This window comes from Dromiciops gliroides, chromosome 4 (assembly GCF_019393635.1).
Source record: "Dromiciops gliroides isolate mDroGli1 chromosome 4, mDroGli1.pri, whole genome shotgun sequence".
Classification (NCBI taxonomy): Eukaryota; Metazoa; Chordata; class Mammalia; order Microbiotheria; family Microbiotheriidae; genus Dromiciops; species Dromiciops gliroides.
In genome coordinates this window covers 67,173,797-67,201,139 of record NC_057864.1, presented here as the reverse complement: position 1 = coordinate 67,201,139, position 27,343 = coordinate 67,173,797, and the positions used below count along the sequence as shown (strand labels likewise).

General features: G+C 39.3%; 1 protein-coding gene across 4 annotated transcripts in view; it reads left to right on the top strand.

The window, feature by feature from the left end:
• Positions 1–27,343, top strand: part of TNR (tenascin R) — a 708,132-nt gene that overhangs the window by 448,694 nt on the left and 232,095 nt on the right. Inside the window, exon 1 of one of the 4 annotated variants that reach the window (XM_043964084.1) lies at positions 6,724–6,794. The exons of the other annotated variants lie outside the window; for them this stretch is intronic. The gene's annotated coding sequence lies outside the window, so the exon portion shown is untranslated. Of the gene's footprint in view, positions 1–6,723; positions 6,795–27,343 lie in introns of those variants that run through there. 4 annotated transcript variants of the gene reach the window in all.

Here is a 27,343-nt window from a genome sequence, read left to right as displayed (position 1 = left end):
AAAGCCAAAGATCTTTTTAAAAAGTCTCTCCCGGGGCGGCTAGGTGGCACATTGGATAAAGCACCGGCCCTGGATTCAGGAGGACCTGAGTTCAAATCCAGCCTCAGACACTTGACACTTACTAGTTGCGTGACCCTGGGCAAGTCACTTAACCCCCATTGCCCCTAAAAAAAAGTCTCTACCTTGTTTTCCCTAACCTATACTTGTGTAGTTGATTTTTTGAACCCAAACATGAGACTTTATATTTATTCCTATTGAATTTCTCCTTATTTCATTTAATCCAATGCTTGAGACTCTCAAGATCTTTTCAGATTCTAATTGTCATCAGATATTATTTATGTCCTGACAAAAAAAGAAGGACATGAGATCTGTGAGCCCCAGGGAGGGGTACCGTTCATCCAAAACAATGTAGGAAAAAACCCTGACGACACCAAGTTAAATGTGCTATATCTATTCCTATGAGCCCCAAATAACCAATTCTCTCTTTCTCTGTTGACTGCTTATCTTCCTACACTCCCAACATGTGAATGTTTTCTTGTATTGTCTTCCATTTCTTATTTTCCCTTTTTGTTTTTACTGTTTTTCCCCCTTATTAATAGGTTATGCAGGGGCAGCTAGGTGGAGCAGTGGATAGAGCACTGGCCCTGGAGTCAGGAGGACCTGAGTTCAAATGTGGCCTCAGACACTTAACATTTACTAGCTATGTGACCCTGGGCAAGTCACTTAACCCCAACTGCCTCACACCAAAAAAAAAACCAACAACAACAAAAAAAAAATAGGTTGTGTCCCTCTGTGATAGGTGCTCTGCATCAGAATATGTAAAAGGGATGTATCCTACTATTGAACCATCAATCACTTAGAACTTTGATCTAACTAAGATTACTTTTCAACCACTCATTCTGTAGCATTCCCACTGAGCCCCACTCCTGATGGATGCAAATGCTCTTTCAATTGCTTAACCTCAAATTGTAGTGTCAGGCAAAATAATTAAATTAGATTAGCAAAAAAACATAGTAATATCAGAAAATGAATATAAGTTTAGATGAGCCTAGTCATCTATTATTCTAACTACAATTTTCAATCTAAAAAAAATAAAAGTTTTACCCCATTGGAATCCCAGTGGAGTCCACCTGAGACAGCTATGTGGCATAGAGGATAGAGTGCTGGGCCTGGAATCAGAAAGACCTGAATTCAAATCCAGCCTCAGAAACTCCCTAGTTATGTGACCCTGTGGCAAGTCATTTAAGCACTGACTCCCTCAGTTTCCTGAAGTATAAAATGAGAATCGTTATAGCACCTAACTCCTAGGGTTGTTGTGAGGATCAAATGAGATGATATTTGTAAAGTCCTGAGCACAGTGCCTAGACATATCGTAGTGACTTAATTAGTTCTTCCTTCCTCTCTCCCTTCCTTCCTCCCTTCCTTCTGCCCTCCCTCCCTTCTTTCTCCCTTTCCTTTCTTCCTCCCTCCCTCTCTCCCTTCTTTTCTTTCTTCCTTCCTTAGTCCTCTACTTCTCTCTTAGTGAATGTTGCTATAAGCTAGTGATAGACAGGGCTTAAGACTTGTCAAAGATGTTGACCATACAAAGTTGGGTCGTTAATATTGCCTCATGAATGGCAGCAAGAGATAATAGAAACTGAATCTACTGGGACCACCTTCACAGATACAAAAACATGACAAATCAACTGCTATGGATGAAAACAGGCATCACTTTCCAAAAATCTAGAGAACACATACGTATTAAGTCCCTACTCAGACATGGGAACAAACAGCCATTGTCCATGTTGAAAAGCAGCATCATTATAAAATTCCATTTCTCTGGTGGAGGGGAGGAGAGAAGAGGGAGAAAGTAAAAATCTTCCTAATTGTATCTCCTCACCCTATCAGGTACCATTCCAACATCCCACTTCTCTTTCAGACTCCGGCATCATAATCCTCTTTCTCTGTCTCAGAAATCCCACAAGCGATTTAATGTATATCAAGTCTATGCTGAGACAGCTTCATCAGTTGTATTTCCCCATCTGTGTATCACCCCATTTGAGGATGGTCCCTGCTCCACTCACACTCATCGCACAACATCTGGTGATGTGTCTTGTTGCTAAGCCCTACACATAGACACAGCCCTTCTGTATGCCTATCTCTTTATCTCTCCATCTTGCAAATGCCTAGGATTTCTTTCTCTTCTTTCTCCCTTTCTACTTTTCTGTTTTTATCGGATCATAGACTTGGAGCTGGAAGGACCTCAGAGTCCATCCAGTCCAACCTTTCCCCCATTTTACAAATGAGGAAACTGAGGCCCAGGGAATTTAAATGAGTTATTCAAGGTCACATAGGTAATAAACATTGGAATTCCCCATTCCTCCCATCATTTTTTCAGAGTTATCAGTCTACCTATCTCTCAGTCTTTTCTCTACTTCCTTTACAATCTTGCTGCTCTAGTTTCTAGCTAGGGCCAGCATAGAATAATTAATGGTTAGAGCATCCAGAGTCCCTGTAATTTCTATTGTGTATACAGCAGTAGTGTTGTTGTATTTTTTTATCAGAGTTCTGGCCTGTTTAGTTAAGAGCCCTACAGCTTATTTATCCAATAAAATAATAGCTCTTCTGTACCTTCTCTACCCACTGCTGGGCATAACCCTGGCAGAGAGGGATTTCATGCTCTTACCCCTCATTCTCTTGACCAAGGGGATCTCAATGACATGCCCAAACATTCCTATTTAGGAAACTGTCACTGGAAACAAATCAATTCCAGTGTTCATGGACAGCACTGTGTCTGGCCTAAGGGCACTTCCTTGTCTTCTTTCCCAAAAGAAATAATTTTGCCAGCAAGCCTAGTTGTATATTGAACAACACACCTGCATACCAGATGTGCACAGCTGTATGAGAGCAAATGCTGATCCATCTGCAGAACTATCCAAACAAGGAAACATGCGATCTGATCATCAAATGACTGTTGTAAATGATAGTAGCACATACAATATTCAAAAGCAACAGGCAAAACAAACTTAAGCTTTCTCTAGAGGGAAAACAGAAAAACTAATACTTTTCCTTTCAACAATTTTGTAGAATTCAATTTGTTTTGTTGTGTTTTGCATCAAGCAGAATAACTAATAGATACATGATATAAAGCATGTCATCAAATTGCAACCAATGACCAGAACTCCTCGGTCCCACTAGGGAGTTCTCCTTTAAGCAGAATTTAAATAGCATACAGAATTCAATTCTACAAAAGGGAAAAAATGAATCTGAAAGCCTGGGATAAGGGAATTGAATGGCATTCTATAGATTCTCCTATAAAAAAAAGAAAGGGCACCAGATTTGGAGACAGAAGACCTGAGTTCAGCCATTAACATGCTTTGGATCTCAATTTCTTCATCTATAAAGTGGTGCTAATGATAATACTAGGGGTAACTAGGTGGTACAGTGGATAGAGTCAGGAAGACTCATCTTCCTGAGTTCAAATGCAGCCTCAGACACTTACCAGCTGTGTGAACCTGAGTGAATCACTTAACTATGTTTGCCTCAGTTTCCTCACCTGTAAAATGGGCTGAAGGAAATAGCAAACTACTCCAAAATTTTTGCAAAGAAAATTTCAAATTGGGTCACAAAAGACTCAGATATGACGGAAATGACTGAACAACAATAAAATAACAATATCATTCCTACCTAATTCACATGATTGGGAAGACCAAAGGTGACAGAAATTCTGGAGATAGGACAGGAGAGAAACAATAAAGACATTAAAGAAGATAATTAACAGGAGGAGGAACAGAAATGAATATCTGAGCTTATCATGCTTTAAAGACATTGGTATGTAATTAAATTTGTAGAAATGTTTCCTTCGTTTGGTGGTGGGGAATTAATTGGAAATGGTTATATGACATAAATGTCATTTTTCAACATGTTTTTTCTTTAAAAATCCACCAAACACCTGGGGATGTCAAATGAACTAAAGAATGTGAAAAAATAAGCTTTGAAAAGTACTCTCAACAATGTAAAGATTATTAACTACAAATGCCCAAAAAGCAAAGAGAAAGGCATCTCAAGTCTATGCACCAAGGTTTAAAGGATTTTCATCATTACCAACTATAAAGTGCACTTTGGGTAGAGAGGCTATTTAGACAATTCTGAACACAATTCTTCATGTATAGCTGGGCAGGAGAGTAGTTACAAAGGGGAGAAAAGGAGGAAATGGGAACTTAGAAAAGTTTTTCATTGGTTTCTCTCTATCAACATCTACCATACTGTACTCTTCGAGGTTGCATCAAAAGTTATGACATGGAAGAAAAGACAGGAAAGTCTTATGTTCCTTTTATTAAACCTTAGCAGTGACTGTGAGCACCCTGCCCTTTGTCCCTAGTTTTAGTCAGGATGCTAAGATCATAGATTTAGGCCTGAAAGGGGACTGACAGGTCTCTGCAAGTGCCAGTTTCCCTGTCTGCAAAATGGCATAATAATACCCCAAATACCTCCTTCCCAGTGTTGGCATAACACCCAAGGAAGGAAATTATATAAATTTTTTTGCAAGTTTGAAAGCACTGTATACTTTGGAGTTGCTAGTACCATTTAGTCTTACACCTGCATTTTAAAGATGAAGAAACCAAAGACTACCTAGAGAGGTTAAGTCATTTTTTCAATGTCTCACATTGTAGGAAATGACCAAAAAAAAGGATTTAAACCCAGATCTTTTGACTCCAAATAATGATCATGATGATGGCAATGATGGCGATGATGATGGAATAATTCACACATAGCACCTACTATGTGCCAGCCACTGAGAAAAGTGCTTTTACCAGCATTAATTATCTCAGTTGATCTTTACAACAACACTGAGGGATAGGAGCTATTAGCATCCCCATTATGCAGTAATAAGTATCTGATGCTAAACTAGAATTCAGGTCTTCATGATTCTAGGCCCAGCACTCTGTTCCTTGTACTATTTTGCTGCTCCAAATCCAGCTGAAAGTGTTTCTACTATACCATGCTGTCTTTAGAATCCTCTGGCCCACGGTTCATTAACTTATAGTTTGTGATGTGTTTTTTCTAAAAACAAAGGTTTTGATAATGATATTTTAGTATGATTGGTTTCTTTTACAATCCAAAATATTGTATACATTTGAGAACCTTATTCTTTTCTGAGACTTCTGTCTATAGGCTTCACCAGGCTGCCCAAGTAGTCTATGATGCCCCCTCCAAAAAAGTTAATAATGGCTGTCCTTGACCCCCTTCATTTTGAGGAGTAGGAAACTGAAATTCAGAAAGGTTCAGTGACTTCCTTGAGGTGCTCAGTAGCAGAGTTGGGACTCAGATCTAGGTCTCCTGATTCCAAATGTAATTTTCCTTCAAAAAGAGCCCCACTAGTTTTTCTTTTGGATTTATGATCTCTAATTATCATATGTGGAAACTGAAGTAGAAGAGGACAGATCTGAGGTGTTGACACTGGGATAAAATGAGATAATTGATGTGAAAATGCTCTGAAATTAAAGGCAAGATATAATGATTATTAATGATTACATTGCTGCAATGAAGGGTAACCTCTTCCATATTTCATAGGCTAGCGCCCAAATTAACCTGCTGACCTCACCCTCATTGACCCTATCCATCTCCTCCATTCTCCCCTTACCCTATCCATTGTGGGGAATCTATTTTAAAAAATGGTCTCTAATCTTATAAATGATTGGCAGAAATGTTTGCCCAGCTCCTACATGTTAAGGGCACAGATTTTTACAAATGGAAAGGAATTTAGAGAATTAATCATTTTCTCATTTATCCTCAAATGCTATGTATATCAGGGTCTGCTAGAACCTTGAGACGGCCTGGGACCAATACTATAGTGGCTTGATCCATAATGGCTTGAGTTAGAGGGAGATAAACATGGGAATCATTTGAAGCTGGGCCCAATAAACATGCCTGCACAACTTTCCACAGAAGGCTGTGTAGAGCCTCCAAGGATCCCCTTCTTCGCACCCCCTAAATCAATTTCTCGGTCTGGCAGAGAATATAGGCAGAATTTGTATTGAATCTATTCCCCTTCACTGCTCCTCACTGTGTTCCCAAATCACATCTGGCTTCTAGCTCTTTCTTCCAACCACCATTTAATCCTCAGTGGTGATCGTTTTGAGAAATTAAATTTTGCCACCTTCTCCTTTTCCTCCTTTCTAATCACCCTTCTCCTCCCTCCCCACCCTTGCCCATCAAAAATAGTTCTGGGACTTTCCAAATGCCAGTAACATATAAAAATTTCTTTGTTTTGTGAAGCTCTCAGGTTCAATGGTTAATCCATCTCTCAGCATCATTCCCAGTGTTGCACTGAGCAGTTTCAAAGGTTTATAGATCTCTCTTTTTCTGGTTGCTTCTTACCAGCAGTCTGGAAGCTCAGCCTATTTCCAAATCAATCAGATTCCTGCTTTTCCCTATCCCCACCTTATGGTTCACTCTTAAGTCTCTAAAAATATTATTAGTTTCTGTTCTTAGAACTGCCCTCAGTTCAGCAGGAAGATGGCAGCTTCGTACCCTTTCTCACTCAGAACAGACATGCACACACAGAGAAAGCTGCATGCACACTCACACATGGGCCCTCCTACTTCCTGGGCAAAGGGGCATTGCTGGAAGCAGTTACTAGCCCCAAATTCTGAGCTGAAACAGATGGATGATTACTAGAATCTTTCCAATCAACAGGTGGTCAGAGAAAGGGGTTCTACTGCTGAGTTAATCCTTCTTTTGGAGCCAAGGCAAAGAATATTTAGCCACAAATATGTAGCTCCCCTCCACACTACCACCACCCACACACAGAGGTGAGTAGATATTTCTTTTTTAATTTTATTATTATATAGAGAACAATTAATTATGTAAAAGTCCTTGGCATGCATGATTCTGATTGATAGTTATTTTTCCACTTTGGAATAATTTATTTAATTCATATAATTTGATACACATTTATTTAGTGCCAACTGTGTTCAGAGTACTATGCTAAATAGAGTTATAAAGTTTTAAAAATATACAACCTGTACTTTCTTATAGTTTTCCAATAGTCTAGTGAGAGAATAAGACAAAAACCTAAATAAGTACAAGTCACATCAACTCAACAATCATTAAGTGCCTACTATGTGCCTACTGTGTTGAGTGCTAGAGATACAAAGGAACACAAAAAACTTACCCTACTTTCAAGAAGATCATGGTCTAATGAGGAAAAGAATGTATAAACAACTATGTAAAGACAAGATATAGGCAAGATGCATTGGATATAACCCTGGAGGAAAGGCATGGCAATAAATGGTATTATATGATTTTTTTTTTGCAGGGCAATGGGGGTTAAGTGACTTGCCCAGGGTCACACAGCTAGTAAGTGTCAAGTGTCTGAGGCCGGATTTGAACTCAGGTACTCCTGAATCCAGGGCCGGTGCTTTATCCACTGCGCCACCTAGCTTCCCCGTATTATATGATTTTTTAAAAGATGCAAAGAGTTGCAAAGAAAAATACTAGGGAATTGAAGATGGCTTGATGGAAGGATATTAATTAAGATGGACTTTAAAGAATTGACAGGAATACATTGGAGGCAACTAGGTGGTGTAGTGGATAGAATACTGGGCCTGGAGTCAGGAAGACTCATCTTCATGAGTTCAAATCTGACCTCAGACACTTATGAGCTATGTGACCCTAGGAAAGTCACTTAATCTTTGTTTGCCCTAAGCCACTGGAGAAGAAAATGGCAAATCATTCCAATGTCTTTTCCAAGAATACCCCATCAACAGTATTGTCCACAGAATCATGAAGAGTTGGACACAACTGAATGACTGAACAACAACAACAAGGAATGCAAATAGGAAGAGAGAGGTAGAACATCCAGACACCTGGGAGCAATGTGATCAAAGTTACCAGAAGCCAAGGGACTAATAACTGCCCAGTTTGACTTTCTCTGCATAGAGTGGGTAATGACTTCCATTCGAGTATATAGAAGGGAATAATGTGAAATTAGGCTAGAAAACTGGGACACAAGCAGATAGTTCGAGGCCTTGAGTACCAGGCAGAGGAGTCAGAACTTGCCTTTGTAGGAAGATGCTTTTAAAAAGTCACTTACTTTTCAGAATGGACATTAGGAGTATTTGTGTAGCATATAAGCCCAGCTCAATCTAGGACTACAAAGGACCCAGCTAATAAGACTGAAAAATTGGAATCAACATTTTAAACTCCTTTTTTCTGATTTTCTTAACTAAAAAAAATAGGAAATCTAGAAATTGCTGATCCAAATCACTAAAATGCTCTATGCCTCAGTTTCTCCATCTATAAAACAGGAGAATTCAGAATCATTATCTGCTAAGGTGTGATCTCTCAGGCCTCAGAAACAAAGATGAGCCTGAGGTCCCTGTGGCTATTTCTCTCAGTGAGGGACTGGAGATCATCAAGGCTCCCTCAATCCCCCATCCTTTGTTGGCCAACCAATTAGAATCACTAAGCCCTGAGCTAGAGCACTTTTGTTTTTACTAGAGGGTTGAGGCTAGACAGAACTAAAAACACTAGAGGCAAACTGACTGCCAAGCCCATTTGAATAATCCATTCACACAGGTTTTCATCTGGGCATTTTCTATAGTATCAGAATTTGTATCCTTTAGTGAAGACATTTTTCTTAGCTGAATAAAAATCTCTTAATGGTTTAATAAAAAGCATTTAACTCAGTTTTCCTAGTTTTATGACTGCCTTGAGGTGCTTTCAGAGAGCAAACATCTTTGCATGAATCATTGAGAGAAGCATAATTATTTTTCTGCCTTCTGATGCACTATTTTTTGAAGGAACTATTCCAGATGCTCATCATATGCTCCCAAACTCTCTGTAGCTTCATCAAAGCCAGTGTAGTTTTTAATGATGAAATAACCAGCTCGCTTTCTCTGCCCACCCACCCATGCCTGACCTGTTTGTCCCTTCAAAGGCATCCTCTTGTCCCTTATTCTCTCTTCTGCTGAAGTGTTTTCAGTACCATTATGATCATCAATTTGTTGTGCTTTGAGTGTCTGCAAGTTGACTCCAGAGGTCAGATTTAACTAAGTACCAATAGGAAGAAGCCAAATATGTCATTGCCTTAATAGAAACTGCATGAGCAAAAAAAAAGGCAATTGAGGAAGGGAGAGGAAGTTGGAACTGAATGACATAGAGATTAATGTGAGAGACAGACATGGGACAACTGGGAGATACAGGAAGCAAGAAGAAGGGATGGAAAGAATGAAAAGGGGGTGAAGAGATAATTGGGAAGAAAGGAAGGGAAACTTATTAAAAGTCCTGACACTATGCTTATTGAGCCCACTTCAATGCCAGCTTATCCCTCAAGACTACTGGGCAATCCTTGAACTTCTCATGCTATGAACTCCCTCTTGAATCCCTCACAGCAGCTGTTCAAAATCTTTTCTTGGGTCCTCTACTCATCCAATTTGTCACACTCACTCTATTAGCAGTTCATAAAATCACAGGCTTAGAGCTGAGAAGAACCTTGTGAACTTGCCCTTTATTTTATGGGAAAAAAAATCAAAACTATCATACCTGAATTCAATCAACTTTCTCTTTCCATGCCTCAAAGTCTTTGAAGCTTTTTTCAGTCACTTCTCTTTCTCTTCTGTCTCATTATCCAAGGTTAATCCTTTCAAACATGTTCTTGATTTCATCTCTTCTTATTTCCTCTGGGAATTTATTGTAAACTCTCTTTTGCAATTTAATCTCAATTTCTACACTGGGACATCTTTCAAGTCTTGTCTTCCTTGACCTCTCTGAAGATGCTGTCTTTCTTGATGAACCAGTATTGGCTTTCATGATCCTATATTTCTCTATTCTCCTCTTGAACTCTGATTCTTCTTGTTCTTCCTCCCTACCCAGATCTTCTTATTCCTCAGATCTTTGAAATGTAGGTGTGTTCCCGAAGGTTCTATTTTCTCCTCTTTACAATTTTTCCTTTGGCGATCATTCCCACATCTTTAATTATCAACTCAATGAAAAAAAAATATCCAAAATCTATGTCTCTAGATTTGTCTTACCTCCTGGTTTCCAGGTGTTGATTGAACCAACTCATCGTTCTAGACCTACATATCTAATTCCTTCTGAACACCTCTATCTGGATGTCCCATCAGGACCTGTAACTCAAAAATGTTTAACACTAAACTCATTATCTTTCCCCCCCACAAAAGTCTGCTCTTTCTCCTGACATTTGGTTAATGGTGTCATTATTTTTCCAAAAACCCAAGAGTAATTTTGACATTATCTTTTACTCCAACCCCTTCCTCACTTGCCATATCTCATGAATCCTGCTGTCCGCATTATTACCATAGCCTGAAGTGAGGAAAAGATTGGAAACATCAAGTCTTTCTATATCCATAGTACTACATCACTACAAGGAAGGGAAGGAAGTATGTTTACTCATCTCTTTTTCAGGTCAAGTTTGGTGATGGTTATTACATAATACTTGTTTTCAGATTTCCATTTCTATTTTCATGGTCATTGTCTATATTGTTTCCCTGGTTCTACTTTCTTCTTTCCATATCCGTTAATATGTCTTCCCATATTTCTCTGAATTCTTCATATTCACTGTTTCTTACAAAAGAATACTACAATTTTTAAAGCTATTCCCAAAAAGACTTGAACCCAGATCCTCTGAACCAGTACTTTTTATATTGTATGACTTGTTTTACTATCCCCCCAAAAAGTGCTGCTATAAACATTTTTATATAAATGGGGCCTTTCTTTTTCTCTTTGACCTCCTTGGACTTTAGATCCAAACGAAAGCATCTCTAAAGGATATAATTTTGTCACTTTTTATCCTAACTACTAACTGCTTTGCAGAGATGTTGGACTAACTCAGAGCTCCTTTGTTTTTCTAATCTTTCCTCACTTCAAATTATCTCTCATACTAACACCTCTAATCTCATGACTTTCCTAATCAAAAGCATTCTGTGGCTCTCCATTGCCTACCATAATTAAGTCCAGATTCTTCAACCCGACAACCCACATAATATAGCTCCAACCAGCTTTCAGAGTCTTATTTTATCCTTTATTCCATTAAAACTCTCCTGTTTTCTGTTCCTTGATTTTCTTTGGGAAAAGGGAGACTGAGTTTATTGGTTTAGAGTTCAAATTCCTCCATTCTTTGTGAGAAAGCTCCCTCTCCCAATGCAAAGCAGTACCAGTTATATGGTTTGGACTTAGGAAGTGTCCTTGAATGTATCAGGTCAACTCAACAAATCTTCACTAAGTTGCTAATGTGGGAAAGACATAGGTATAGGTTTTAGGCATTAACTTTCAAGAATTTAGGTACTAATGGGGTAATTGACATGTACATAGAAAAGTATAATATGAAGTAACAGAGGAATATAGAGAGAAGGTAAGAAAAAGCAAAAATAAGAGAGAGCAAGAGATAGAGGAGAAGAGAAAGGGGGTAATGAGGAAGAGAGAGTCAGACATAGAAAGACAGAGGAAAAGAGAGAAGGAGGGAAAATGAGATGGGGTGTATTGGGCAGTGTTTCAAGGGGTAACAGCAGTGCCTAATACATAATAGGCACAGGAAGGAAGGAAGGAAGGAAGGAAGGAAGGAAGGAAGGAAGGAAGGAAGGAAGGAAGGAAGGAAGGAAGGAAGGAAGGAAGGAAGGAAGGAAGGAAGGAAGGAGGGAAGGAAGGAAAAGAAGCAGAAGGAAGGGAGAGAGTGGGGGGAAAGGGAAAATAAGAGAAAAGGAAGAAGAGAGAGGAGGAAAAGAGGGAGACAGGGAGGAGGAAGAAAGGGACCAGGGAAGAAGAGAGAGATAGAAGGTTTGGTATACCAAAATTTCCATCTCCTTGATAAATTGTTCCTTACCTAAGAACAAAGCCTTTGCCTAACAATGTTCCCCTTTTCTATCTTTCATGTATTTCAAGTGAAAATAGCTGAGCTGAACAATGGATAAGTCTCAATTTGATACACAAGAATGTCTTTTTCCAGATTTTCACTGCGGTATGTTTGCATCTGCCCTGCCTGGAAACCTCCCTAGGCTTTAAGCCATCCTCCCTCCCTCCCTCCCTCTCTCTCTCTCTCTCTCTCTCTCTCTCTCTCTCTCTCTCTCTCTCTCTCTCTCTCTCTCTCTCTTTCTCTCTCTCTCTTTCACACACACACACACACACACACACACACACACATGCACACACACACACACACACACACACACACACACACACACACACAGGTTTTTCCACCTGGATGTAATCTGAATACATCACAAGAACACTACCTCACTTGCATTTCTTCACTCCTGGTTCCTGCCCCAGATGCAATCCAAACTGATGGGACATTTATCCAAATGATGCACAACCTCAGAGAAATTCATATGAATTTTACTCCTACCAACATGAAGATGTGCAGTTAGAGCGGTGACATTACTTCAACCAGTCTATTTACCCACAGGCCAGGGTTCTTCTTATTGCACAATGAACTAGAAAAAACATTTCTTGGTGTGCTCAACAGTGAACTAATCTCAGGGCTTTTCTGTTCTTTGCTCAGTAAACTCTAATTGGCATTTCCTTCATTATTCTGTGACATCTTACAAGCTCATACCTCAAGCAGTTCGCTTTATCTTTTTAAATTTAATAAGACACAAGTCAGATGGTCATTAATTGCCTCCTATTGTGCATTAGGAGCTTAGAACAAATATGGATAAAATTAACCTTGTTTTATTACTTTCAGCAAGATAAAGTTTCCTCTATACAAGCTAATGCAGCAAATGCTGCAAATGCCCCCAGGACAAATTAGGAAGAGTTTCTCTCTGGCTTCTTCTTCTGGCTATATGTATAGAACAGAAATTGGGAAGGGGTGTAGCATAATGGATAGGGTCCTGCATTCGGAGTCAAATAAGATGGGTTTTGGATCCTACTTTTGGTATTCACTAGTTGTCTGACCACAGTCAAGCCCCTAAACTTCTCTGTGCCTTGATTTACCCTTCTGAAAAAGATTATACTCAGTTTTGCTGGGTAGGTTATTCTTGGTTGTAACCCTAGCTCCTTTACCCTCTGTAATATCATAATGCAAGCCCTCTTCTCCTTTAACATGGAAGCTGTTAAATTGTGTGTGATCCTGACTATAGCTCCATGATATTTGAATTGTTTCTTTCTGGCTGCTTGCAGTATTTTCTCCTTGACCTGGGAGCTCTGGAATTTGCCTATAATATTCCTGGAAGTTTTCATTTTTGGATCTCTTTCAGGAGGTGATTGGTGGATTCTCTCAATTTCTATTTAACCTCTGGATCTAAGACATCAGGGACATTTTCCTTTATAATTTCTTGAAATATGATGTCTAGTCTCTTTTTTGGTCACAGCTTTCAGATAATCCAATAATTCTTAAATTATCTTTCCTCAATCTATTTTCCAAATCAGTTATTTTTCAATGAGATATTTCACATTTTCTTCTATTTTTTCATTCTTTTGACTTTGATTTATTGTTTCTTTAATTCTTGTAGAGTAATTAGCTTCCACTTGCCCAATTCTAATTTTTAAGGAATTATTTCCTTCAGTGAGTTTTTGTACCTCTTTTTCCATTTAGCCAATTCTGACTTTTAAGGAGTTCATTTCTTCAGTGAATTTTTATGCCCCTTCTTCTATTGGCCAATTTTTTAAATATAATTTTTCTTCAGTATTTTTGTGCCACTTGTTCTCTTTTCATAATTTTCTTGCATCACTCTCATTACTTTTCCCAATTTTTCTTCTACTACTTTTATCTCTACCTTTAACTCTTCCAAGAATTCTTGCTGGCCTTGGGCCCAATTAGCCTTTTTGTTTGAGGTTTTGCTTTCTGTTGTTTTCACATGGCTGTCTTCTAAATTCATGTATTGGGTCTTCCCTGCCACCACAGTAGCTTCTTATTGTCAAGTTCTTTTTTGTTTGTTTGTTTTTGCTCACTTTCCCAGACTATTCCTTCCCTTTGAACTTTATGTTAAAGTTGAGCTCTGGTCACCTTGAGGTGGGGAGGCACTGTCCCAAGCTTCAGGCTTTTTGTGCTGTTGTTTTCAGAGCTAATTGGGGTTGGGGGGTAGGGTATCTGCAAGTGTTTAGTGCTTCTAAGGTATAGTCATTGGCAGAGGTATAGTCATTGCTTCTTTTCTGCTCTCTGGTCTTTACCCAAGAAGAGCCTCTGTTCTTCTATAGTCACAAGTACTAGTGCTCCTCTTGACCCTGGAACTCTGACCAGGACCCCTCTTCCCTTGTAAACAACCATGAGCATGCCTCTGCACCCTACAATTGTGGCTCAGAACTGTATATAGACAAAAGAATTGCCAATTAATGCCAGCTGCACCCAGTGCTAGCCCTAAAATCTTTTCCTGACCATTTGTCCAACCTCCTTACTGGACTGAGAGCTTAATCTGCTGCTGCTATTCCATCTGCCTCCAAGACCCACTATTGGTGCTTCTGCCATGCTCCCATGGACCTCCTAAATTGTCTTGGGCTGGAAAAAATATCTCTATCTGATCTTTTGTTAACTCTGCTGCTCCAAAATTTGATTTGAGTCATCATTTTAAAGGTGTTTGGAGGAGAATGTTGGGAGAATTCAGCTGGATCCCAGCCTATAACCTGTCATCTTGACTCTGCCACCTTCTCCTCTGTGTGGTTTTATGTTATATTCCATAACTAGAATGTACTTCCTTCTCACCACAGCCTTTCAGTCTCTTAATATTCCTTCAAAGCTCAGCTCAGATGCCACCACTTCCATAAACCCTTCCCTTATCCTGCCCACTACTGGTGTTTCCCACCCCCCTCCCCAAGATATTCCTATGATGCTTTTTTTTATCTTGCCCTTGCCCCTTTCACACTCTACTTTGCATTAAAATTATCTAGGTACATGTCAAATTCTCCTAATTTAGAGAAGCAAGAACTATTTGACTCTTGGTTTTTGTTTTGGTTTTTTTATCTGCAGAACCTTAGTGCTTTATAATAGTTATGAAGCCAGGAGGGTTCGGAATCTTTTTACTGAATTAAATGAAAGTCAGACAAGGCATGGTTCTATTGATCTAGCTCATATCACTAAAAAAAGTGATAGTATTGCAACCCTTCAAGCAATCAACAACTTCATTAGTACGGTGTTATAAGCCTTCTGAGTAGAGTGGACAACAACCAGGTTTTTTGCTCTGTAATGAAGTAGGTATATAACTAATGCATGAAGAGATGCATGATATCAGATAATGACCTCCACTGTTTCTTCCAGGCTATATAGTCTTTAGTGCATCTAAGTAGCACAGTGGATAGAGCACCTAGCCCAGAGTAAGGAAGACTCATTTTCCTGAATTCAAATCCAGCCTCAGACACATAGTAGCTGTGTGACCCTGGACAATTCACTTAACCCTGTTTGCCTCAGTCTCTACATCTGTAGAATGAACTGGAGGAGATAATGGCAGACCATTACAGTATCTTTGCCAAGAAAACACCAAATGGTTTCAGAAGAGTCAGACACAACTGAAATTACTGAAGAATAACAAATATAGAGCTTGAGAAAGCTACCTTAGCACTAGCAAAAATGCATCATTTCCCCTTTCCCATGTTCTATAAGTTTCCACTTGCCTGTCCCAGTGTGTTTGGCACCTCCTTTTCCCATGCATCCTCATCTGTAGGTTTCACTTGTACCTTCTGTCCAATTTCCATTACACTGAGGGCCAGGTAGAATAAGGGCCAGGTCATTGCCATCAGGACTATCTACTCTTTCTTTAGGAGCTGATCACCTAATCAGCAAATTTCCTAGTCTGGGTCTGGTTTCTGGATTTCTGTCTTTGTTGTGGAAATAAAGACGTATACTGTGAGGAATGTCAGAAATGTTGATTCCTAAAATTGCAAATGAACCAGATGAGATGTTTTTTCCAATGCTTCAATAGATCCATGATCTCCCTGGTATAAGTAAACCTACCATTAGTATGACACTACAACCAATCCATTCCTCCATCGTGGATAGTTCTTAACCATGGTATTGCATGAATACTCCATAGAGGACCCACCCATTTCTCTGGGGACCTTCTTATTTGTCTCTTAACCTTAGGTGGATATGAGTGTAGTGCAGGAAGGGTCAATCTGTTATTGTTTGCTCTTGTTACATGTTCAGCCCACTTTCTTTCATCTTTTTGGTTAAAATTTTTTATACTGTTTATTATATGCCATTTGTCATTAATAATAGGCTATACCATTTATTCCTGCCATGTGTACTTCCATTTGCCTTTTGGGTGACCTACAATTTTGATTTTTCAGAGATAGTGATGTTCTATTATTCATAGCTTAATAGCATCACCAAAAGAATGTTGATGTTAAGATGATGAGATTTTTTTTTTATTTCAGGATGGAGTTTAACATTTTTGAAAGGTCTACAGTATTTCCCAAATGTAATCCAGCCCTCTTGTTCAATGCTGGGGCTACATCACTCTCCATTGGCAGTGTCTGTCTATAATATAGCTACCCATGTACCAGCTTAATACATTGTCCTTCCTTCTAGTTGCATATAATAGTCTAGACAAGAGGCATTTGTCATCTACCTGCTTTCTCTTGTGTAGGTTATTAGTCAAAGGCCCTTTGCTCCAATCCTCTGTCTGATGACTACTAGACACATGACCTTGGGCAAATTACTTAACATTTCTGAGTCTCAATCTCCTCATCTATAAAATGAATGGATTGGACTAGATGATCTCTAAACTCTATTCAAATTCTCAATTCATGATCCTGAGAGTGAGGGATGACCAATGGAAAGCCTCTAAGTTCCATGGAAACCCACATAATGCCAAACAATTGAGAGCCAAGATACATTGATTTTTTTATCATTCCTTTCTATCAATGATTTTCATGTTCCATAATACGTGTATACATACTGATTTGTAAATTATATTCATGTACTACTGAGCTAATAACTGCGTGTGTTTTACAATTTATATAAAATAGAATTTGTAGATATATAACCTGTATCATATTGCTTGCTGGCAATATGGTACAATATGGCAATATGGCAATGGAGGGGGAAGAGGAAAGGGAGTGAGGGGAAAAAATTATAATTCAAAATCCTACAAAAATGAATGTTGACAACTATCTTTATAAGTAATTGGGAAAATATGATGAATTAAGAGAAAAAATTTTTGAAAACAATAAAAATTAAAAAGAATGAGATAAAATTAAATAGTTGCTGTCACTGCTATTAATGTTATTACTAATGACGAATTTTAGTGAGAACAACATGATTGATTATACATACTTTATTATTTTTTAAATCTTGGATTAACATTTTGGGATGTAGTGATATAAAGGTCTGATTCTTTGTTCAATTTTATTTGATACTTAGTTTTAATGATTTCCATGGTTCAAAAAGAAACATCACAGAGATGTATAAGCTACATCTAGAAGAACTGTATTGTGGGCTGCTTACTAAATCATTTCTTTCAATCTATTTTATCAACTATACAAAGATTTTTGATGAAGTCCAATAAAATTCTATCTTACATCAATCAGATGTTCTTATAATCTAATTTTAATTTATTTTAATAATATAATTGAAATATAGAATAACATTCAATAATAATAATAAACACATGTAGGGGGCAGCTAGGTGGTGCAGTGGATAAAGCACCGTTCCTGGATTCAGGAGTACCTGAGTTCAAATCTGACCTCAGACACTTGACACTTACTAGCTGTGTGACCCTGGTCAAGTCACTTAACCCTCATTTCCCTGCCAAAAAAAACCAACACATGTAGATATGTAATAATCTAGTTTAAAATACTTTAAATATTATTTCAAAATAAAATAATTTAAAATATAGTTTAAAATGTTGGAGCATAAGTTCCAAACCTACTGAAACACTTCACCTGGAACATTTTAAAATATGTTAGAATCATAGGCTCATAGATGAAGATCTGGAAGAGACCTCTGAAGTCACTAAGTCCAACCCTCTCATTTCGTAACTGTGGAAATAAAGTTAAGTGACTTGAATAAGTTCACACAGCTGCTAAGTATCTGAGTCAGGATTTGAGCCCAGGTCTTCCTGACTCCAAGTCCAGGTTTTCAAGTGTTCAGATATAAGACTTTTCATAGGTTATATACTTACAAGAATCCAAAGCATAAAACAAAAAAATCATCCAAAAGGAGATGATGGTCAGTAGTTTCAAAAGCTACAGACAAGTCATGAAGGATGAGAATTGAGAAAACTCCATCAGATTTGCTAACTTTGAAGGGCAGAGAACAAGTAGAGTAAAGGGAAAAGTGAAGGATGATGAAGAGGTTGAAAATCTTAGAGATGAAGATAGTGGTACCTTTGATAGAAATAAGTTAGGAAAAGGAGTGGAAGGGTTTGGGGGTAAGCAGGAGATAAACTAATGAGATCTACAATGCTCATCCTATGGATCTCAGTTTCCCACCAAAACCTAAATAGCACCTACATAGCTGCTGAGAGTGAACAAGGTGTTAGGGCTAATGCCATGGGCAAAAGAGAAGTTGGGAACTTACACAACCATAGGAGATCAATGGCAGGAAGGGAAATAATATTGGAAATGGGTAAAGGGGATAGTGTAGTTATGTTGAATCCATAGAGAATCAGATTTCAATCAGACATCTAGCTTGAGATGAGTCTGCAAGTCCTATGATTGGCTAGTGCAGGAAGAATGCTATGGGTACCATTTTCCTGCCTTCCAACTCATACCCATATGCCACATGCCCAACTGGTTTCATGTCCATTTGAAGGCCCCCTTTGGAAACCACTGATCCTCAGAAAAACCCTCATAATTTCAAATGAAGGATTTGCAGGGAGATATAGATAAGCACATGCAGAGCAAAGATTCAGCAAAACAGAGTGATCATATGCTTTTTTTCTATAGCTGGTTAATTTAGTCTTGGTGCTAAGAACCCAAGGTGCTTTGTTTGATCAAAAAATAAGCCAGTTGGTTTTGATCAAAGAAAAACAGTGTTCCACATCTGGATTATTCTTCGAGAAGAGAGTTTTTAAAATGTAAGAAATAATTTAGTCCAGCTGCTTCATTTTACAGATGAAGACACTGAGGCCAGCAAAGCTTAAATGACTTTTGGAAAGTCACACATCTGGTAAGTGGAAGCTTCAGGATTCAAACCAGTTCTGGCCAATCCAAACCCATGGCTATAAAATGCAAATAGAAAGAACAATAACACAAAAATCAAAATCCCAAACTGAACCCTATATAATTAGACTCACTAAAGTTAGCCCTAAAACATACACACACACACACACACACACACACACACACACACCTTCCTTTGGAGAGTGGAAGACTGTGGGTGTGGAATGCTATATATAGTGTTACTCAGTTAATGGGTTTGTTAGTTTTGCTGAAATGAAATTCTCTTTTTTATAATATTACAAGGGATGGCTCTCTAGGTAGGGGGAGAAGAGAAATATATTTGAAATGAAAATAATAGCAAGACAAAATATATTGATACAAAATAAAACAAAGAAGAGAAAATGTGTGATATTGGCCAAAAGTGGAATAGGACACAAGCGTGGATGGCTTCGGCATTATTTCTTCTAGTCATAAAACCCAGAGAGCATATTCCACTGACAAAGGGTCAGTAGCTCTGTCTTCACATAAAGAAAAATACTTTTTTTTGTACTTAGGGTCTAGTGTGTGAGAAATTTTATTAGTATCAGTGAGTTTGATTCAGACCCTCTCATCATGAACCCGAGGTGATGTTGTGAAGGAAAGTGTTAATTCCAGGTTTATTGGAAGAAAGGGAATGTGTCCCCCAAAGAAAAGCTTTTGCTCAGTGGATGTGAGGACAAAGTTGTGGGGTTGGGTAGATCTGTCCTCTTTCCTGCAACACTCTTAAAAGGTAATTGAATGTTTACTAAGTACACAATAAGATGGATAAATGGAAGTACACCAAGGTTAAGTGACTTGCGCAAGGTCAGACGGTGAATCAGTGTTTGGATTAGACCCCCATCTATGTTCTCAATTGCTTCTTGCTCCTTTTCTCAGCTCATTCCCCACAGATCAGCATGTTCCATCCCTTCCCCCCATCCACTGTTTTCTTTCCATTTATACCAGACTGTGCAGACATATAAAGAGATAGATACACACTGACTGAAAGTGCATTTGTGTTTACTGGTGGTCCACATGTTTGGTAGGGATGTATGTGCAAATTTCTCAATTATCCACATGAATGAGGAGAACCACTGGAGTGGATAATCCAAGATAGCAATAACATATAATCCAAAAAATAATTTATTTTTGGCTTTTGAATGAATTATATGACCCTTTTCACAGCAGATTTAACCTCCCAATTGTATTAAGCTTAGAGCAATATTAAAATGAAACTGCATGTCCTGAGCCCACACAAAAGGACAGCAAAAAATGCAGTCAAAAGTGGGTTGGCTGGCAGTGGGGAGCATAACAGTCTGGGATGAAGGATTGGCTATGGAGAATCCTCACATGGATAGAGCAAATAGTTGACTCTCCATATAAAACCATATCAGACATTTATCAGGAGTTTTAAACTTTGTAAGATATTCTCTTCGTGTTATTTCATATGAACCTTAGAGAAACCCCATGAGGAAGGTCACATCATGATCCCTGTTTTATAGATGATGAAACTGAGGCACAGATAGCTGAAGTGATTTAAACATTGTTCTACAGCTAGTATGTGTTAGACACAGAAGCCAAGCCTCTGACTCCAAGCTCAACACTACTTATTATTCACTGTGCTGTGATGTTTCTCTTTATAGAGTGATTACATAAATATTGTATTGGTTCAGATGTAAAAACTCCTCCATATATATTTATGTCTGTGGATAGGTAGTTAGGAAGATAGATAGATATGTAAGAATATTTTAAATTTACTTGTGGACTGTGGCCCTAATCTGTGGATGTTTGACTGGCTGGCTATCTGACTGCTATTAATTTAAAATAGGCCGTTTATAAAATTCCCCCATACTTGCTCCTCCCAAATTGATAAGCAAAAGAGGATTAAAATGTTTCTTTTAATTAAAACAAATACGGGGTTTATTTAGGTGAATAAATTTAGAGTTAAATGTAGAAACAAGGATAACAAAAGTAAAATACAACCTGTCAGCCTTTAAACTTTCTGCCATCTCTCACCTATGGGTATGCTGGCTGCTGCTGCTGTGGCCTGAAGCCACACCTCCTTAACAACAACCCCCCAAGCACTTCTTCTCTCACCCCTCCTTCCTCTGTCTGTCTACCTCCCTTAGTGTCTCTACCTTCTTTTCTCACTGACCTCCTTCTTTTCTCTTAGTCTTCTGGCGTTCCTCTTTCTGTCCTTCCTCTTTCTATCCGTCCTCTCTCTGTCCATCCTGCCTTACAGTCTAACTCCCCGGTATATATCTTCCTTCTCTCCCCTCAAACCCCGGGCTCCCTGCACCAACCCCCCCATGCCAAGCTAATCTGCTGGCCGTGCTAGGGCTGCGGCTGAGGGTCTCAAGTCTGCCATGCCACAAAACACCCAGGGTTCGAGGGGCCGTGGCCCCTGCTGTTCGCCCACCTGGCTGACGTTTCTTAAGGCCCGCGGGGCTTCCCAGCTTGGCTGAAGTGGAGGGGGAAGGGTACCAGCCCAACTTACACAGAGAAGAAACCTGAGGGCCTAAGGCTTTTTAATCTCAGCCCAAAGGCAGGGTCCCCAACTCATAATAAATTCTGATAGATAGATAGATAGATAGATAGATAGATAGATAGATAGATAGATAGATAGATAGATAGATAGATAGATAGATAGATAATAGGTAGGTAGATAGGTAGATAGATAGACAGACAGATGCATACATACATACATGTGTAGGTAGATAGATACCTAGATGGACTTACATGCATGTACACACATGTATACACTTATGGGTGTGAGTGGAGGGAGAGGGAAGGGAGGGAGACAAAGAGAGAGGGAGAGTAAAGGAGAAAGGAGAGAGAGAGAGAGAGAGAGAGAGAGAGAGAGAGAGAGAGAGAGAGAGAGAGAGAGATTTACTTAATCTATGGACTCCACTTCTAAAATGAGATGATTTTGACAGAAAAATAATACAAGAAATCACTGATGTTTTTTTACCAAACTTGTGATTTCATCAGTATAAGGAAAAAGAAATTCCCTTTTCCAGTGCCAATCAATGTCTGCTCTGCAATTTATAGACTTATAGATATTCCTCAAAAGTGGCTTGTGTGGGGGCAGCTAGGTGGCACAGTGGATGGAACAACGGCCCTGGAGTCAGGAAGACCTGAGTTCGGATCTGGCCTCAGACACTTAACACTTACTAGCTGTGTGACCCTGGGCAAATCACTTAACCCCAATTGCCTCAAAAAAAAAGGGGGGCTTGTGTGACTGGCTCAAAATCACATGGCCAGTATGTGTGTCAGAGGGAGACTCAGATCCAGACTTTCCCTATTCTGAGGCCATCTCCCTATTGATATATATACACATATATATGTATGTATATTGTGTATATGTGAATATATATGTATATACATACATAAATATGCATACGCACATAAACATATGTGTTGACTATGTATAAAAATTCTTTGAAAAATATAGGAATTGATTAAAAAATTTAATTTTAGCTGAACCTATAATTTCATTGGTATGTTCTTCTTGTTGTTCAGCCATTTCAGTTGTATCCAACTTTCTTGACCTCATTTGTGGTTTGCTTGGCAAAGATACTGGAGTGGTTGACCATTTCCTTCTCCACCTCATTTTACTGATAAAGAAACTGAGGCAAACAGGGTTAAGTGACATTTCCCAGGGTCACACAGCTAGTAAAATATCTGAGGCTAGATTTGAATTCAAGTCTTCCTGACTCCAGGCCCAGCACTTTATCCACTGTGCCACCTAGCTGCCCCCTTCATTGGTATAGTGAACCCCTAATACATATCAATACTTGCTCTATAAGTTATATAGGATATGACTTATCCAGGGTCATACAACTAATATCTGTCAGAGGCAGGGCTCAGTCTCAGATCTTCTTTAGTCCAAGCCCAGCTCTCACTTCTTTAGTCCAAGCCCATTCACACTGAAAAAAAAAAGGTAAAGTTACTGTACTAAGCATATTTGTTTTGAAAGTATTTTTAAATGTCTTTAAATTCCAGTAAAGATGCCTTGGCTCATGCTCATCATCACTGTTCTCTCATCACTGTGTTCTCACTCTTTCTCATTCACTGTATGCTAAGAACCTGAAGCCAGACCACCCTCGGGCTTTAGGCACACTAGATTTGGGGGCAAATCGACAACCTCTGAGCAGAACAGTGCCATGCATATGGATGTGCACCTCACCCTCTTTCTTGGCAAATGCTCTTCCTCCCAGTTTTCCAATTCCTCCCGAAACACGAATTTCTCATCCTGCTGTCCATGTCAGCAGTATCCTCTCTCTGCCTCTTATTTGTATGATTTCTGCTGTGCTGGATTTGTCCATCTTCATTAAGTTGGGCACTCCACTGGGCATGGAGCAGATTCCCCATGTATTGGCCAAAGACTATGCCCAGCATTCTCCAAACAATACAAATGAATGAGAAATTGGTTAATGCCCCAGATAAGCAGATGATGCAGAAGAGTTTGAATGTAGATGGAATCACAATGAGGAGTTAAAGGCAGCCTGCTTCCTGTGGGGTTACATGAAAACATGTCTTCAAAATGACAAACCTTACATCTCAGAAAATTCATCAGCAAAAAATATTCTAAACAGGTTTCTCAAAGTATATGTGGAATATATGAAACTGGAGTATCTCCCCTTAAAAAGGATCCAGAAAGAAAATGTTGTTAGTAGGAATGACATACATGGGTTTCACTGAAAATAGATATACAATAACTATACATATATATGTACACACACACACAATATATATATATATGTATATATATATATATAATATGCATAATAGCATGTCCCAATTTATAGGGTGTCTTTCTACCAAACAATTCAAAGTGATTCATAGCTATTCTTACCTCATTTTTCCTTGCAGAGTTCCACTTATGTTTTTTGCTGGTGTCTTGTACAAAAATATAAAAACATTTGGGTGCTCTTTATTCATGAAGGCCTACTTTCTACTGGGCAGCTAGGTGGATAGAGTATGGGGCCTGAAAGTCAGGAAGACTCATGGTCCTGAGTTCAAACCTGGCCCCAGACACTTACTACCTGGGTGACCCTGGGCACCCAGGGCACTGTTTGCCACAGTTTGCTCATCTATAAAATGAGATGGAGAAGGAAATGGAAAACCACTCCAGTGTTTTTTACCAAGAAAATCCCACATTGGGTCATGAAGAGTTGGACACAACTGAAAACAATTGAACAACAACCACCTTTCTATTATACTGTAATTTAAAAAAGAATTAAGTAGGGGGCAGCTAGGTAGCACAGCGGATAAAGCACTTGCCCTAGACTCAGGAAGGATTCAATTCAAATCCAGCCTCAGACACTTGACCCTTACTAGCTATGTGATCCTTGGCAAGTCACTTAACCCTCATTATCACACACACATACACACACACACACACACATGCAAATAGGTAAAAGACATCATTACACATGTGTAAGGCCCTAGTATCTACTCAAGCAATGAAGGTACAACTATCTACCTGGTATGATTTGAGGTTGGGGGAAGGGAACAATGAAATGCCAACCAGCTCAAAGGTATCTACTTCCTCCCAGAACCTCCTGATCTCAGAGGTGGAAGGAACATTGAAGGTCTATTATTCTTAACTCATTCCTGAACAAGGATCCTCTGTACAACCCCCTAATGTGAGGTTATTCAGCCTTGGTTTAAAGTCCTCTAACAAGGGGGAGCCTACTGCCACCTGAGAACAGCACAAATTGTTTGGAAGGCAGCAAGGTGGCACCATAAATAGAATGCCAGGCCTGGAGTCAGGAAGACCCAAGTTCAAATCCAGCCTCAGACACTTATTAGCTGTGTGACCCTGGGCAAGTCACTTAACCCTATTTGCCTCAGTTTCCTTATCTGTGAAATGAGCTGGAGAAGGAAATGAAAAACCAAAACACTCTGGTATCTTTTTGAAGAAAACCCCAAATGGGGTCACAAAGAGTTGACATGCCTGAGAAGACACAACAACAACAACAACAACAACAACAGCAATTATTAGAAAGCTTTCCCTTTAATGATCCCAAATCCTGCTTCTCTGCAGCTTTCACCCACACGTTGTCCTTGTACCTTTGCAGTGCCAAAGAGAGCTTTGGAGTCAGAGGACCTTAGTTTGAATATAAATTCTGCTACTGGCCACCTCTGTGACTTCAGCTCTCTGTGCCTTGGTTTCCTCGTCTATGATAGGTGAACTAGACTATATTAAATTATAACTTCCTGGACAGCAAGAATTATCCTTTGTCTTTTTTCATATCCTCAATGATTAATATAATGCCTGGCATACAATAGGTGCTTAATAAATGCTATTTGATTGCCTGACTTTATGAATTCTAAGGGCCCTACCAGCTCCAAGTCTATTCCTACAACTTTAAATACAGGTCCTCTCCCACACCACATCCTCCAAACAATTGGACACAGCTGGCTTGTAATCTTCCTCCTTGGGCCTCAACTGGTATTTTGGAGGACAGGTTTCTAGGGCACTTAACACTAATTGTTATTAATTATAATTATCTATATTATTTTCCCCCCTAAAGGGGAATGAGAGTAGGAGCATCGCTTTGTCTAAATTTTCATCTGCCCTAAAATCTCATATAGCACAGTGCCGATGCTGAATTAATATTTGTGGGATGGATAGATGAGTGTATGGAGGGGTGGATGAAGTCATCAAGAATTTGTTAAGTGTTTATTATGCACTAAATACTATAGTTAGCATTGAGACTACAATTAGAAGCAAAAATTCCTTTCCCTCAAGGAGCATACAGTCTAATGGAAGAAAGTAATGCAGTAAAGGGAGATGAAAAGCAAAAGGATAAGGTGAAGATTCCCATTGAGAAACAGGCTGACAAAGTCCAGAGAGTCCAAAGCAGAGCCAGGAGAGGAATGGATGTCTTGTATCCTTCCTCAAAATGGAGGTTCTTGGAGAAACTCACCAATGGGAGAAAGGGACTACAGCAGTGATAGGATGTTCCAGGGTCAGAAGTCAATTGTCATCCGTCCTTCATCAGGAGGGTGATGTCTCAACTTGCCATGAATTGGATTTAATTAAGGCACAGCTGTGCAAAGTCATCGGCCTCACTCTCTCTTCCAGAGCCATTGGAATAGTAAGATATAAGTCAGGAGGAGTGGTGATGGCCCAGAATGAAAGGAGAGACCTTTGCCTTTTTAAGCTAAGGCCTTTCCCAAGTCTCAGTTTGTCTGAGGCAATGCCCATTCAGTGACTAAACACTAGGTTAGAATGGAGACAAAAGATGTCCTAGTTTGCCTTCCCAAATGAATCAATCAGGAAGAGGAAGACCATCAGAGTGTCTAGCCAGAACAGAAAACAATTGCTATTTGCACTCACTCGGCCATCAAAACCCAAAGAATGAGCAAGTGAGGCTTGGGCTGGGACCAATCATTGGCCAATCAATGAAAGTCAGAGGACCAATGATATCAGGAGGGTGGTATCTTCACTTGCAAGTGAATTGGATATAAGTGAGGCAGAGCTGTGCCAAGTCATCAGCCTCACTCTCTCCTCCAGAGTCATCAAAGTCCAGTAGCAAAACATAAGTCAAAACAACTGGCGATGTGCCCCAGAAGTCCATAGGCTGAAGAAATTGAAATTGCCCCAAGTACGTCCACCTTTGTGTTTGTCATAAGTTTCCCCATCAGTTCCCACTGCAGATCATATAGTTATCCTGGATATTCTCTGAGCTGCAGATATATAGTCTTACCATTATGATAGCATCTGCTGTCACCCTGTCGTTCACCCCTTTCTATTCAGGCTTCAAAACTGCTGTGCTGGAGACTGCAGATGCAACAGACAGATGCTCAGGTGAAGAAGGAAATGCTGACCTGTTGGGTGATTTATGCTTAGTTTAATGTTCTTACATTCTCTACATTTCAGTAGTTCACAAATAATTTAACTGTGCAAGAGCACAGTTCCTCTTATTGGGGAGAGAGACAGGTTCACTGGGCCACTGCTTCCATTGCCTTCTGTCAATGAAACAGGTGATGAGGCAGAAAAGGGGAAATGATTTACACCAAAGTCCTGGCTTAGCCATGGAAATTCTGGGTGGCCTCAGGGCAATTATGAGGCAAAATGTTACAGTAGAAAGAGCACTTGGGTTTGTCAGAATATCCAGGTTAGGGAGCAGCTAGGTGGCACAGTGGATAAAGCACTGGCCCTGGATTCAGGAGGACCTGAGTTCAAATCCTGCCTCAGACACTTGACACTTACTAGCTGTGTGACCCTGGTCAAGTTACTTAACCCTCACTGCCCCACAAAAAAAAAAAGAAT